This window comes from Varroa destructor, unplaced genomic scaffold (assembly GCF_002443255.2).
Source record: "Varroa destructor unplaced genomic scaffold, Vdes_3.0 BEIS01000002.1, whole genome shotgun sequence".
NCBI lineage: Eukaryota > Metazoa > Arthropoda > Arachnida > Mesostigmata > Varroidae > Varroa > Varroa destructor.
In genome coordinates, this window is record NW_019211455.1 from 29,998,066 (window position 1) to 30,013,632 (window position 15,567).

The following is a 15,567-nucleotide window of genomic DNA, read 5'->3' on the forward strand; positions in this document are numbered from 1 at the left end:
GTGTGGGTGAGCCTGGCCGGGGTGTGAGAGCCTGGTTCTATCTTTTTAAAAGAGTGCTGCTACAGGGAGAATGACGATGTAGCAGAAACTTGTCCTGTTTCTCCATTTTGCTCCCTTTCCCTTGCACTCACAGGGATGGGCCTAATCGCTTCATACTTTCAGCCATACTGCTGCTTCTCCATCAGCCCGTTCTCTCCATCCGTGATGCAGCCCCACCAAGTGCCTACAGTCGCGAGTCTCTCGGCAAAGAAGCAAACCGAAAACAGTATTTTATGAAACAGAAGGCGTTCGTTGCCTCGCCGAGCAAGAAGCTGAGGGAAGGTTAAAAGGAACGGGGAAGTGAAAGGCTGTTTGCTCCAATAGGTAATGGAGCAACGGTGACCAATGTAGGCCGAACATAAGAGCACATCCATAGCTTGGTGTTTTGGCAATCGTGGCAACCATATAGTGTTATACGTCTGTATGTGTCTATGTAGATTCGTACAAAACAAGAAGGAAGAGAGAGTAAAAATGAAAAACGGAGGATTCTATCTGTTTTGGGGTCGCTCTGCTATATCTACCGCTTTTCAGGGGAACCATTTTAGACAGAGTGGCTGTGTTTGTGGACGCGCGACATGCACTGAGAGTTAGGGGGCGGGTGTTCTAGCGCCTACCAGACCCAGTACAATGTAGTCTCTCCGCTTTCAAGGACCAAAGCGAAGAGCATTCCAAACACAAATGGCGCGTGTTCAAGCCTTGCCCATTGCCACATGGACCCATTTACAGCTTTTCCTATTGGTAAGACCTCACGATGGCCACTTCGTGCAAAGCCCTGCGCGAAACGCAGGCTTCGAAGTGGTAGGGAGGAGGTTTGCGTTTAAGAAGTCGATTTTCACTATGGAGCTTGACATTATGTCGAAAATAAGTAAGACACTGCTAGAAGAAAGGGGGAATGAGAGTTAGCCGAATGATGTGAGGCGTTGAAGCTTGAGTTGAAAATGAAAGTAGGCGAAAGGGTTGATGAGTGTGCCTAAATTGTAGAAAAGGCAAAGCGACAGTGGGGTAAGGCAGTGGGATCGACTCATTTTCGCCCAATGAATGGCTGTCCCAGCAGCCCTGCGAGCAGAAGAAAAGCAAATTCATTGCCAAACAGGAAATTTCCTTACAGAACGTTTGGCTCAAGTTGAGATCTGGCTAAGAAGCAAAAATTACATAGGTAATTCGGTGAGTGAGGTATCTAACAACGTGGTAACTTATGTAACTTGGTCTGCAACATATCCTTGTGATTGATACTGAAGTGAGAGAGTTATCGATAAGGTTTAATAAGCTGGAACTGTGTCTAATTACACGGAAGTTATGACCTAATCTTACCGCTGCATAAACTGTCATGACTGTCTACGTGGTGATTATTATTAGGCCATTATCCAGTCCTTTCCTATAGCCGATTCAGACACCGTTTAAGTTAATGACATTAGCAACCGTCGTAATCCTTCGTAATTCGTATTCCATAAGTAAGTTAGTAAGTTGAATGCTTATGGTTAACTTGTACGAAGTTTCCGCTGGTATCCACTGGCATTTCTATTTTTGGATTCCTGCTGTAAGTATTTGCCATTTGAGGGAAGTCGCCAAAACTAAAAAGGGACATATGGGTTTTTGGGCACTCGTAGCACGTTTTTACAATAAGCGGCTTTTACAGCAGCCCTATGATCACAATTTCACCACTTCACTATTTCATTGATTATACCTATAATAAAACAAAACACAGTTTAATGCCGGTTCGTGAATGTATCTCGCTGTCCAAGCAGATGAGGCTTAATCATTATGAAGAAAAGTAATTCGCAACTTGAAACTTTTAAGTACGTATACTTTTTTACGTTCGGTTCTTGATTAAGGATTAGCTACCCAACATTTGAATACTTCACTCAACTCATGTAATGGCGATATGCTGCAGTTAAATAAAATTTTTACCTATGCGAATGCGGGTTCTTCACGATACCATCGTGATGTAATGGATATGCTCAAGTGATTTCATATCACTATTGGATTTATTGTTATAATGTGTTTATCCTATGTACCTAACCCAGCAAGAGTCGTGAGGTTTATTATATTGATACGATTCCGTTGTTTCTCTACCTGAAATGAAGCCATTAAACTAATTGTACATAGATGTTGAGAAGGAGATAGCATGAAGTTATCTAAGGACGTGTGGGGCCGTGAGCGCTTTTGCCAAGTATGAACGCCTTCTACTTGGCAGCTGATTCTTAGGAGCCTTATATAATGATCGATGAAAATCGAAAAGGATGGAGTATTTGGAAGCTTATGAATGAATGTGGAGTTCGTGGGCCTACGAGACACAAGGTGGGGTCATGGAAGAATATAAGGCTGAATGAAACGGTGTTGGCCAAGCTACTAACGGCGTCGGGGGCTTTCCCTTTTCTATGTAAGGATGCGCTGATTGTAAATGTGTGATACGTTTGATAGCACTGTAATTGAGGCGAGGGTTTTTTGCTTGCTGCAGACATGAAGCGATAAAAGACACCAGCGACGGATAAGGACGCAACACGATATTTATGTGTTTAGATTGACGCCCTACAAGAGAATCCAACATGACGAAACAAAATTGCACACACGAGGCATGTCAAGAGATAGACTCAGCCTGTGTGAACGTATAATCTTGTAATTGCCCCAACGAAAGATAGCAAAGGGGCTAAAGCTTTATGAGATATTATATGTGTGTGCTGCGTGCGCTGAGTGCGCTTGGCAAAGGTGTGAAATATGAGGTTGATTGTGGGGAATCGCAATGAACGTATTGAATTGCGCGTTCGTCTCTCCTCGTATCCAAAGTCCTGTTAGGCGTCACGCCACCTCCAGAGGCTTAAACTAATCTCGACACGAAATCGCTTACTGAGAGTCACTAGGAGCGTATTTGAAAGAGGAATCTTCGTTTCGGAGTGAGTTCTGCGGTAGATTTAACGTAAACTGGTTAAGACAAGCAAAGCGGCTTAACCTTGAATAATGCGTAGTACAACCATTAGCAAAAATTTGTTTTTACCGCAATTGTTTTTTTTTATTCCGTCGATAATATTTGTATACGGAAGAATTGCATCTGTTACGCCTTTTTAATAACTCCCTTGAGTTAGGCTAATAGTAACTAAGCCAATTGAATTTTAGTTCAGCGTCTTTGTTAACAACGAACATAGCAAAACAATCATCCTCAATCGACACCCATATATTCTGTTTACGTTATATTTTTCCACTTCTGTTGGGCGAAGCGCCTACTCGAGGACAACATCTGGCTATCACTTACTTTTTAAGCTGATCTCTGCTCTTGTTCACAGACCTTCGTTTTATCCATAGGCTCCTTGCAATTTACCTGTTCGTTGTGTCTGGATGATAAAAATAGGCCATTCGAATATAGGCGTCTAGATCTGCACTGTATCCAATGTAAATTTATCAGAGCAACGAAACACCTACCAAGTTTTTCTTTCGAGGGGAAAATGAATTAGGAAGAGCTCAACCTGTGCGGTAAACATGCATGTATGATGCTTTGAGTTAGTGTTCGAATTTTGTGAGAAAATATATGGGCAATCTTTCTTTCCCAGCCCAATAGGGATGCTCCATACTATATACCAAGTAGCAAGAAGTATAGAAATAAAAAGTAACCATGACAAATCTGTGCTCACCACTAACGCTCATCTTGCCTGATCGCAGGCAATTTTGTGAGGCTTTTTCGAGGCAGACAATACTGATGGTAAGTTTAGCAAGACCAGTGCTGCCAAAGCTGTTGATCGCTCATTTTGTCTCTTTAGTCCGGAACTGGTTTACTGCTTTCTGCAGTTTATTCCTTCAGAACCTTGAAAGATCTAAAGCCTAGACACTACCTTACCTGTATGATCATTGGTATAATTCGCAACAAACAGGGAGTGCCCGGTCACTTCGATCCATGTGATGATAGACGCATAGTTTTAGCAACAGCCGGGGTAGACTAACTGTGGATTAAAGCAGCCCCCTCCCAAAGTAAAAATACTCGCCCTATACATGTTTGTTTGTGCTTATCAGCAAAAACCTGCTTGGTCTACAACGGGTACTTTCCCCGTGGGACGTGCAGGGACTAAGACCTAGAAGGCGCGTGAGAAATCTCCATGGGTTGGGCAAGTACCTTCTGCAAAACAGACAATAGCATGAAAGTAAAGGGCGAACTTTCCGTGCTTTGCTCTTTCGTTGTCGTAAGGATTACTGCTGTGATGTGGCTTCTCTTTGATTATGATTGCTCGAAGATTTGAAACGGTACAAAAGCGATTGGTCCTTAAAAAGAGAGCACCCTTTCGGTTGGACCGGAGGTTAAAGGAACTATTTGAAGGTAGTATTGTAGGAACTACTTGTAAATAGCTGGTGTTAACAAACGTGCAGAAAAAAAAGATGCAGCATATCGATCATTTGACTTTTTTGACATCTCGATGTTAAGAGATTATATAAAGTTTTTCGTATTAGCAGATTAAGCACTTTGAAAGAGAAGTATGCAGAAGAAGTCATCGAAAAACTTGTGGGCTGACCCACGTGCCCTGATTTGTGCTTACTGCTTCCTTGAGAGGGAATTTGTGCTTGTGGAGTTTCTTGTTTCCGTAGCCCGAGTAGTTTGGATCTGTCTTTATTAGGACTGCACACTTGGCCATATAGACTGGCGTATCGACCAAGAACTGGAAACACAACAGCTCAGAAGATCTAACAGTGTAACTATTTCGATCTCTCTCGCTTGGCATCGTCGTACCCCCAAGCGCCGAGCGACTCATGTAGCCAAAGTAGCGCAACCAATAGTGCTATATATAGAAAATAACAGAGGAAGGCCAGTAAAGTCCACAGGAAGCAAGTCCTAATTTACCGTTACTGGCGCCTTTTCGGTATGTGTCCCGTACATTATTGGTTATATTATTTGCAGTAACATATTTACGAAAAAAAAGGTTAGTTAACGTCGATCTCGTTGTTCTTGAGTAACAATATGGAACAGTTTGGATCAGATTTAGTTTGCCAATGCGCACAAGGGTGTCGCTTTATTCGAGAAGAGATACGACTCTTTCAAGGAATTGCTAGAAACCAGTTAACTTATCCACGTTTCCCTGTAGGTACTACCCGCTGTTAAGCGATAGTTACTTATTAACGTGTTAATTTACATACGATCCAGCTTTTCCAGCAAAATTAGCAGACGAATTTAGTTATTGCATGCTGAGGTCGGAACATCTTTCCAGCAGGAATAAAATGTTTGGTTCCTGTAACATTTTCTTTTGACTCGTTCTATTCTTGTTTTTCTATTGATGTAAAAGCAACGACAAAGCCTTACGCAATGAACGCTGATATTCATCTTAATTTAGATATTTTGTTCTGGCCATAATAAGGTTCTATCCAAGTCATTAAAAAACCTCAGAGCATTCGTAACAATATGTGACAATGCATAAAGGCATAAATGACATAGCACAAGGTGACTTGATTTCTTAAAAAGAGCTATACTTATGACTTTATTTAATCCTCGTATATATATGTAGTGTTCTGTAAATATGCAAGCCATTTCAAGTCCGTAAACAACGAAGATAACCCCGCCGTTCAGTGCTTTCGCTGCACGAACTTACATGTCTATGTACGTGTGTTATGGCGATAACTTTGCATAAAGCAATGAAGAGTGATTCAATCACGGCTTTAAAAATCCCGCTCTCCCGGAGTTCTGCTTCATGGTTCTCCAGCATCTTCCTCGGCGCGTTGTAGTCTGGGAGGGTGGATTGGTGACAACGTCCAGGGTGTCGCCTAAGAGGATGGAAGGTGGGGTGTCTGCAATATCATATGTCTATCTCTATATTTGGTACGCACGTTGTATCGTAGTCTTGAAGGCCCTACTGGTTGTCTCCCTTCAGAGACACACAGAGATTAGGTCGTGCCGTTTCGCCCCAGTGGAGATATGAATGCCACAGCGAATCTCTGGCCGGTTGGCTGGCCTTGCATTTCGCATGGTAACAGCGAGAGACTGCCTATGCTGTTACTCTGAACGGAGCGAGAGGCATGCGAACTCGACGGGGGTTCCCCGTAGTGACGAGTGGCGTCTTTCGTCGTCATTGGCCCATACGAACAGAGGATGAAAAACAAGGAAAAGAAAGACGACTACTTGCATCGCTTCTCCAGTTGACGCGACCGTGGCTCGTTCCGATCCCTCATATTTCTGCTTGTTAAATCCACCAATCCCTACCTCTTGAGGTCGGCGTTCTTTCAAATGCTTAGGCCACCTACCTGCCTGCCTGCCTTTCTCGATATGCGAGCGTACTGCGAGCACGCCGGACAAGGAAGAGAGGAGCAGCTGAGAGTGGTGCACATCGTGCGTCCTCGCCATATTTCGAACGTCTTCGTCTTCCTGATCGTTATCTACTAGGACAGCTCAGCCGGCAGTGCCTCTACGACGGGCAAGCAGCAGCAGCTCAGTTATTATCTGCTGTACTACTGTTGTCGTCGCTTGGTTGTTGGGTCAGAGAGCCATACAGCTCCTCTGCGTATCCCTAGCTAAATCTACCCGTTTTGCTGCCTCAATCCTCTCTCCGTGCACATACTCGTCCGCGGGATACACATCTTTATTCTCGATTTCCTACTCACTACTCCACTTTCCTCTTCCGTCACTTCCCATACTACTAGCTAGTTGTCGTCATCTCCCATCATTTAAGATTCGTCATCATTGCCACCGCCGCTGTTGCTGGCATATTCGCCTTTCACAATCTTAAAGAGAGGATGGATAGATGAAGCTCGATCTGAGTTACCTTGCAGGAACGAGCAGTCCGTAGGATGGTAATATCAAAATGTAACACACACAGACAAACTACACAGAAGCTCTCGTCATCATCGTACCAGCATGGCTCCCGTCACGCTTGCGACGGCTATGCTCGTCAGTGGCGTGCGGCTAGCGAAGCGACTCTCTTCTGAGGCTACAACAGCCGCAGATCCCCTTCTCATCGTCTCTGATCAGCAGGGCGGGTGGACGTAGGTAACAGAAAGAGGTATGTAGCGTGTGCCGGGAGGAAGGATAAGGTTCGTCTGCTACGAAGGAAAAAGTGCCTCTGCTGATTTGCCGGAGCAGGACCCCGCGCACTAACAGGCACCCCTTCATCTCGACCTCAGTTCTTCCTTATCCCCATTCTTGTCACCATCATCTATCGCCTATGACTATAAGAGGATTATGATTCTGTAGTCAATTCGTGTATACCTGTCTACGTACCTGCATTACTACTCTAGCCTTGCTAGACAGATTTCTTCGCAACGTCAGTGTCTAGCGCCGGACTAACGGTGGCGTGTCAAACCCAAACCTGCCACTTCAACCGCCTGCTTGCTCCCTATATCTCCAGTACACCTCAACAGAGAGTTGGTGCTTGCCGTCTAACGTGAGCGCAGCTACGTGGTGTGATGTGGATATAGGGAAAACGCGATGATAAGACGACGATGCAAGCGGCAGACCAACGAACAGCCTTTAGATGGCCTGATAGTGGTAAAAGACATCTCGCCGATGAAGAAGGACATGCAACGATAACATGTAATGGCTCTCGCGTCGTCGAGCACCACCTTAACACCCGTAACGCAGTCTCACGGCTGTTAGCGAGTAATGCCATTGGCAGGCGCGGCAATCATGTTGACGAGCATCACAACGATGAAGCCGAAAAGTAATAAGCTTCGTTGAAGGAGACATAGCGCAACGGTTTGATACACGCAACAGGCAACCAGCCAAAGTAGGAACGACTGGAAGCATCGAAGGACTTCGCCCGTGTACCATGTAGGATTGAAGCTAGCAAAAAAAAATGTGATGCCTACGAGGTATAAGCTGCGAGCGTTACGAGCCACATGTACACGTACAGAATAGTATGCATTATCCGAAGTTATGAAGGGTAAGAACTTCGGAGCCAGTTAAAAGCGAAGGTAACCTATTTATTATCGGTCTTTATATAATCTGAACCATAACGTCCTTTTGGTCTCTCACAGAGCGCTTCAAACAGAACGAGTGATACTTGTGTCGTTCGCTACTCGACAATGAAAAAATAAAAAAAAATACCACTATATCATTATATGCTGTTTAATAAATTTACTTTAATAACTACAACTATTTGTCGAGCAAAATTTAAACTGTACTGGCGAGCTACAATGGAAACGAAGTCAGGCGGAAATTTAATCATCTACAAATTGTGTTTTCATACCGTTTATATTGGCTTCAAAAATACCGTGGTGATTTATTGAAAAGCGAATCTCTATTTACCAGTGGAACGCGCCAGTAAGTATTAGTTGTTTGCGGATTGCTTGCAAGTGCCGGTTTTTTTAGATACAAATTTAGTGGTTGACAGTTTACCTTAAGAAAGCTGATTATATGGGTGCGTTAGCCAGAAACGCCAACGGTTGATCCCGGCACCACCAGCGCTTGATACATGCTTCCTTCCTGGTCGAGTCTAATGTTATCATGGTTGTACATTTATGCCCGTATACATGCGTGTGGAATATAGGTTTGCTAACGCTCGAACCGGCGAATACGCCACTGGAGCCCTTCACTCAACGGGCTAAGAACGTAACCTTAATGAGACCTTCGAGTTGGGCGGTTGGAAAATATATGGTCCGAAAGGTTCTGTAGCTGCCCAGGTAAGGGCATCCATCCATTCCTCACCAGCGCGTTATCGTTGCCGTGTAAGTGAGGACAACAATATAAAAACAAACATCAATTATGTTAACGTCTCGAGTGTAAGTAAATAGGATAGAAGGTGACAGTGTCTTAGGCTAATATAGGATTACAACATAGCGGCGTAGATTCATACATAAAGAGGCATGGATTAGAGGAACTGAGGAATATAAGAGGAAAATAACTGAGGAGAGGGCTTTTATGTAAGCAAAGGTCTGAGATACATCCAAACCGGTACACATGCAAGCAATAGATGTACCCATACAAACGCATCTTAGCAGTGAAGATCGGCGCGCAGCTTCGATTGAATTTTTTTATGAGTAGTGTTCACCGACATGTTTTATAGATCGCAGTAACAAAACTGTGCTGCCAATCAGGTCTTAGGCTTTTACGATTCGAACAGCTTGTCATCCTCCATCCCGAGCAGTTTGCCACCTTTCTTACGACTAACAGTATAAAAAACAAAGTAAAACATCGATCGCATCCGATTTAAAATATGTGAATAAGTTTAACAAGCCATTTAGAAGTGATAGCGAGAGCGACAACACTTGGCATTTTTGGGGAGCCACTACAGCAGAGCAATAATAGCTTCACCGTTATGTCTGTGCTTGCCATTGCCGTATTGGCGTTGTTGTGCCCTGTTCCATCTTTCGTCGTTCGGGCGTCGACATTAGCGGATAAAATTTCTGCGCCTTTCGTCATAGTTGGTAGCAGCCGCGGCCAGGGCCGTTGCGTGAGCAGAGGGTCGACAAGAAAGAACACAATAAGGGGCGATGTACTGTTGCAAGTGACTGAGAAGACGCCGTCCATCGGTGTTTGTCTGTGGCGATATGAAAGATGGAGGATCGCAGGAAATACGGGACACCACGAAGAAAGCGAAGCCCATGGAACAGTGGAAAACACTAAAGGAGTCGTAGTTACGAAGAAGAATGCCAGGTATAAGGGAAGGAAAAGGAAATAAGCGCAGAGCGAGGCGGAGAAAACGAGCATTGATGGAGCGAAGCTCGGCTAATATTAGAGAGCGTTGCATGGCCGTAAAGGACGTTGTGCAGCGGAATTATACTATGCTGGCCTTATGGGAAGCGGGAAGCGAGGCCACGAAGAGAAAGCTAGGTCTGAAAGAAATTGGTGGGAAATAGTCGGGCGGATAAGGGAGACGTAACGGAAGGAATTAGCGGAACATGATAGAATAGTCGGCTGCGCTATTTTCCGGAACGAAGACAATCGAAAGTTGAGAGGAATGTGAAAGCTTGGTTCGAGAGGACAGGGACGCTCAGGAGAGTCAGCTTAGTAAGGATGAAGCAGGACATTCCAGGAAAAAGTAAAGAAAGGAAGGAAGGCCAAAGAGGCGGGAACACAAAGCGAATGGACAGAGCGAGCAGAAGAAGAGGCGGCGTACCGATAACAGGAAAGCTTATTGTCGCCAGTCGCATTACTATTATTCCGTCAGCGGACGGTAGTGACCGAATCGGCGGCCAGCAGCTAGAACCAGCAGACGACGACGAATTTCTACAAATGACATCAGTTTTAGGATAAACAGAAAGAATAGGAAGTATGCGTCAGGATTATCAAAGTAGAGGCTGCCTTCCTACAATAAAGAACCTCAGAGAGGATGGAAAAAGAAAACGATGGCTGACGGGCACCTTCCAAGTAACGGGATTGCAAAATACGTCAGTGCGATCTAGGGCAATGTTGTAATCGTATTCCTTGGTCGACAGAAAGAAAAAGATTTTTTCATTCTCGGTTGAAAGATGGGTGTAGTTTTGTACAAAATAGGAAACAGGATTTAGAACATTGGAAGTAGTGATACCCACAGCAGAGACAGATTCCGACAATATGCGCAAATAACTTCCGGACGATTTTGATGCGCCGAATGAGATCATGCAACTGAGTTTTTCTGGTAAAGAAGGTAAACAAGTTCATAATTTTATGCAGAAGTTGCTAGAGGCGTCCATAGATGATAAAAAAAAATAATGCAAATGGTTTATTCCTTAATCATTTGTCTACTACAACAATTGTTATCAAATTAACGAATTACCGAATTTTTGCAGTAAAATGCGTGTTAATTTGTTTCATTCGATTTAGGTCTGTAGAAAATATCTATTAATTCTATCGATGAGGAACAAAAATGTTTCCGAGAAGTTAATACTTTAACCATATATCCACATACATAATAAATCATATATGTATACACACCTTGGTACATTCGTACAGTACGTCTGACAGTTACCATAAAGATACACAGCGAAGTTCGTTAGGATTGATAAAATCGAGATCGCTGCATAATTTCCGCGAAATAGCATTACTTCGGTTTTGCAATATAACTATTATAATACGGATCTCTAAATGAAGTGCTTACACCTTCTAAGAAATGCTAGGCCCTCTATGCTAATCTTTTGGAAGAATTTTATTTTACCCTTCAAAGTTACTACAGTATCTGTGAAGGGTGAAGAAGCAATACTATATACAGAGTGGCGAATCAGATCAGAAAAGAAAGAAATGGCCAGCTAACTTTGTTCAGTGAGTAGGAAATGACATAGGAAAATGTCCCTTTCTTTCGTTGGTTCATTTCAAACAAGAAGAAGCCAAAAGCAAACAGGCGTTATCTTACGGAGAAATAGAATCGGGGTTGGATTCGTTCGACTTTTGCCGTGGTTAGGAAGTCCTACTTAGGTTTTTCCTTCTACTGTTGTGGGCTGCCCTATGCCTCCCAAAATGGGCAAAGGTGTAGAACAAGCAGTGGCATTCTTCCTTTTGTGCCTTTGTCGCTGATGAGGCCTTTTTCCATTGCACCAACAATCAGCTTGCCATTTTGGTGCCTTTTTCTTGTTTTTGTGTTCAATGCCAGCGTTCCAATGCACGGACACCCCACAATCCAATACTGTAGAGGCGTACGAAGCTGCTAGTCACAGTAAAATGGAGTGGAACAAGTTTAATGTAGAACTGTGTACGAAGATCCACGTAGCAGGCAACTTCATGTGCGTCCCGGTTATTATTTTGCCGACAGGCTATCAGAGGCATGACAGAATCTAGCAGCAGATAGAAAATGCTACTTTAAGATGTATTTATATATTGCTACTACGGACACACTCAGACGTGAGCACCTAGGGGTGTTTCCTATATCTGGATTAATAGCGCACGTATTATGGTGAAGGAAACGGTCATGAAAAAAGGCAGGTGAAGTCTCACCAAACTGCAGTGTTGTATCAGTTTGGGTTGGGCTCCGTCTTGGCCACCGGTTTATTTTAGCTGGCTAATGAGAATGTTCAGAAGGTTAAACACTGTTTCATGTGAAAATAACGTGTTTACTTTATATATTTTGCAACTCTTCATCACAACCAATTCATTAGAGGCAGAAATATGTTAACGAGGGACTGATCACAGAGGAAAATATACGTAGCCATAATTACTATACTAATGATACTACGTTTAGAGAAGGTCTGATTATTTTAACGGGTTGATCGTGTCGATCAAAAATGTATCACCTTTACTCTCAATTGAAGAAATCCCGAAATTCAATAATAATCACTATATTAGCTACGTTGATGCAAACAAAGTAGTTTTTTTTGCATTTGTTGTTCGATGTAAACAATTCACACACGGATCTTAATTGGAAATAGAGGTTCATGAGGATTTGCTCATGAAGTGGATTCGTAATTCAAGAGAAGAGACAATGTTCTATACGAAACGCAAACAACTGTGTGCATAGGGGATGCTTTGTTGTACGGAAGATAAACCGAATGAATACGTGTAGCTAAAATTGGCTTTATGGTTCAAAGGAGCACAAAATGGCCCACGAACGCCCACAGCCGTGCCTACCGCTGCTGCTCACAGTACGTATATCAGGCTCAATAGTAAGGTTTCTCCACCACAACTGCCCATAGAATGTCTAATTCACCCCTTAAGATAACTAAACGTACGGCTACCCTGTCAGCCTTTTCTACAAATCACCACGGAAAGGAAGTAGGCAATCCTTATTCTAGCCCCCTGGGGTTCGTACTATCTATAACCCATCCTAACCTCCTAAAAGCCCGAAAGGAAATAAATTTTTGTTCGAGTTAATTTTATAACTCTTCTAATTAATCATTTTGCTAGCTAATCAGATAAATCGGTTATGTGAGCGTCTAAAATCTGCAGAAGTATGATTTACTGTACAAACTATTGTAAGATATGACCTTCGTAATATTTAATTCTAGTGTTTTATAGCCAGTGTTATCTTTACTTAAAACGAACTGACAACACTTTTTAGTTAAAGAAAGAATTTAGTAAGCTGTTATATTGGAAAGAAGGCGAGCGGATTTGTGCGAAATTTCTAGATCTGTACCATTGTTAAAATGTTTATTTTTGGAACCCTTACATACAAATGGAAACTGAGCTACACGGGCTGCATGACGTATTATTGAGCGTGCCGTCAAGCCAATCACTTCTATCCGAGGCAAATTCCATCAGTTCTTCAAATAGATTCTGCTCTTTCAACGTCTTAACTACCTTCCTCCCACACGAATGAACAGTATCTGGGCCCGAGTCACTTCGATCACCTGTCTCGTTCTGCTGTGACCCATACGAGCCTCCCGGCTGGTTCACTGGCCCCCAAGCGTCTTCGACTTGAGGTAGAGTAGTACGTTCCTCTGGTACGCTAGGCGCCTCAAAATCCCCTTCGACCTCCCTTTCCTGTCCGCTGGGACTTTTCTATGTGGGTTTCCTTCGGATAAGGAAAACCAGACTAGCAGCTAAACCTAAGAGGAACAAAGTAGCGATATGAAGCACGCCTAGATATAATATGATGAACAGCGAAGCATCCAGCCTCCTTACCTTCTTGCGCAGAAAAGTCTACTATAGCAGCACCCTTACGACTGGTCAGCTGTTCAACCGGCTACCATGTGAAATGAGTTATGTATCTCTGTTGACGGAGGCTAACCATAAAGATCTATCCCATTAACCTATCTTTGAGTGTGTCTCATAACCAATATGGTTGGATACGAACTGCGGCTGGTTGAATATGTCTTGTACACGAAGTCTCCGCAGATATTGTCCCACGTATGGAACATATTTAGGAAGAAAGTTCTTTCAACGGCTTATACGAGTGAATGAACTGAGCTTATCAAAACAACAAAAAGGAAGTGTTTTTGTGCTAGTAGTAAGTGGCCCAGGGCATCATATATAGTAGGTTATTCATGCCAAGTTTCACGATGTGCGCTGTTGATTTGACTGCCCTTAAAACTATCCTTTATTGGCTACTATATTTATGTATGCATAATTGTAAATATATTTTTGTGTGCCTGGAACAGTTCGCTATTAATATAGCATACCGGTGTAGTCATTGCAGATTTGACCTCAGTGGTTTTATTTAGCGACCGTTTGTTGCGTATAGATTTTATTCAACTAAAACGCAGACGTGCTTTATAAACCGTTATTGGGGCATTGCCTAGCTTAGCGAGGCGGCGTTTCACGCAGACAGGTAGATTGGAAGTAGGGTACATGGAGATTTATGATTTGGGCCTTGTCTACTCGCGCATGAAAGCAAGGTTCTCTTATCAGCTGACTCAGAGGAAAGCCACTGCTGACGCTATTATGGCTGTTGTGGAGTGAGGCACCCGCAGACAATATAGTATTTACCTAAGCACTACTCAGAAACCCCTTCGAAGGAAAAATCCATCCGCAATATGCGACGATAGAAACAGAAAAAAAGGGGAACGCCTCGCTTGATGTACAATATCTAATGTAAAGCATACCATCTCCAGATCCAGATTGCCTGACTCCCTCTTTTTTTTTGGAAAAAAGGACCCGCTGATACCTTCCACTGTAGCCTGCACTTTAATTGTTCCTTTACAGGATACATTAAAGATGTGGTGCCTATGAGATATCGGCAGTATCTGAACGCTTCAAAAAGGGAAATACCTTCTTTTCGGCTGTTGATGGTAAGCACTAGGCACATTGTCTCCATACATTCTTTTACATTGCATATATATTGATCGTTCTGCGCTGATTTAGTCCTTAGTTGAACGGTCATACAAGCTGAGCCATGTGGATTTCCCTAGTGAGCTAGTAGGAATCCATTGAAGAGATTCCGTTTGCCCGCCCCGAGGCAAAACTAGCTGTGGCTATCCAAGCGGGTTGAGCCAGAGCTCGAGTCCACTGTCAAAAAGTCACGTTGTATTCGATCGGTCTTCTCAATGATGATCGGAAAAAGGATGACGAGCAAGAAAACTGTGCAAAACAACAACGCCTCAAGGGAAGGAATTGAGGCACAAAGATTTCACGGGAGATGGGAGAATCTGTAAGTAGACGATTCTTCAAAGCACAGAGTGCTCGTTTAAGAACGGAGTCTCATTCTCTGGGCTACAAGTGAAGGCATAAGACATCGGGGTACTTATCGTGCCATTGCGTTTGCTTACCGCACACATGTCTTGGTTTGTCTAATGGGTGTGTTTTAAGTATGTTTTTCCTTCGACTGTTGAAATCAGGTCCTGTTTTTGACCGCGTTGGCGTCTCGGGCTTTATCGATCGAAACAGACCAAAAACAGCACTAACGCAAGCATATCACAGCTGGAAGCAAAGTACAGCCTGCCAAAGTATCTTGTTCAGTAACTTAGGAAAAATTCGACCAGTATCAAACTGCAACGTTCGAAGTGTCGAGCCAGTAAATTCAACAGCAATCTCTAATGTTGATTCATGCGAATGACATCGATCAATCGTTTTTTTTTTTTAAATTAATCATCGTGTAACAGCTGTACAACGATATGTCAAAGGTATCGTTTCAAGGCATAAAAATGAGATTGAAACCTATTTTGACACAAAGTATCATGCGTACATATATTGCTTGAAGTACGACTGTTATGCATAGAATATGATTTTGGTTTAAAAGATATTTAAATCCTTCAACATTAATAGGAAGACTTAATTGTTAA

The 15,567-nt window shown here is 43.1% G+C and overlaps 1 protein-coding gene across 4 annotated transcripts in view; it reads left to right on the forward strand.

Moving 5' to 3' along the window:
• LOC111244813 (protein sax-3-like) overlaps positions 1-15,567 on the forward strand; it is an 87,005-nt gene that overhangs the window by 13,268 nt on the left and 58,170 nt on the right. The gene's annotated exons all lie outside the window — the stretch shown is intronic.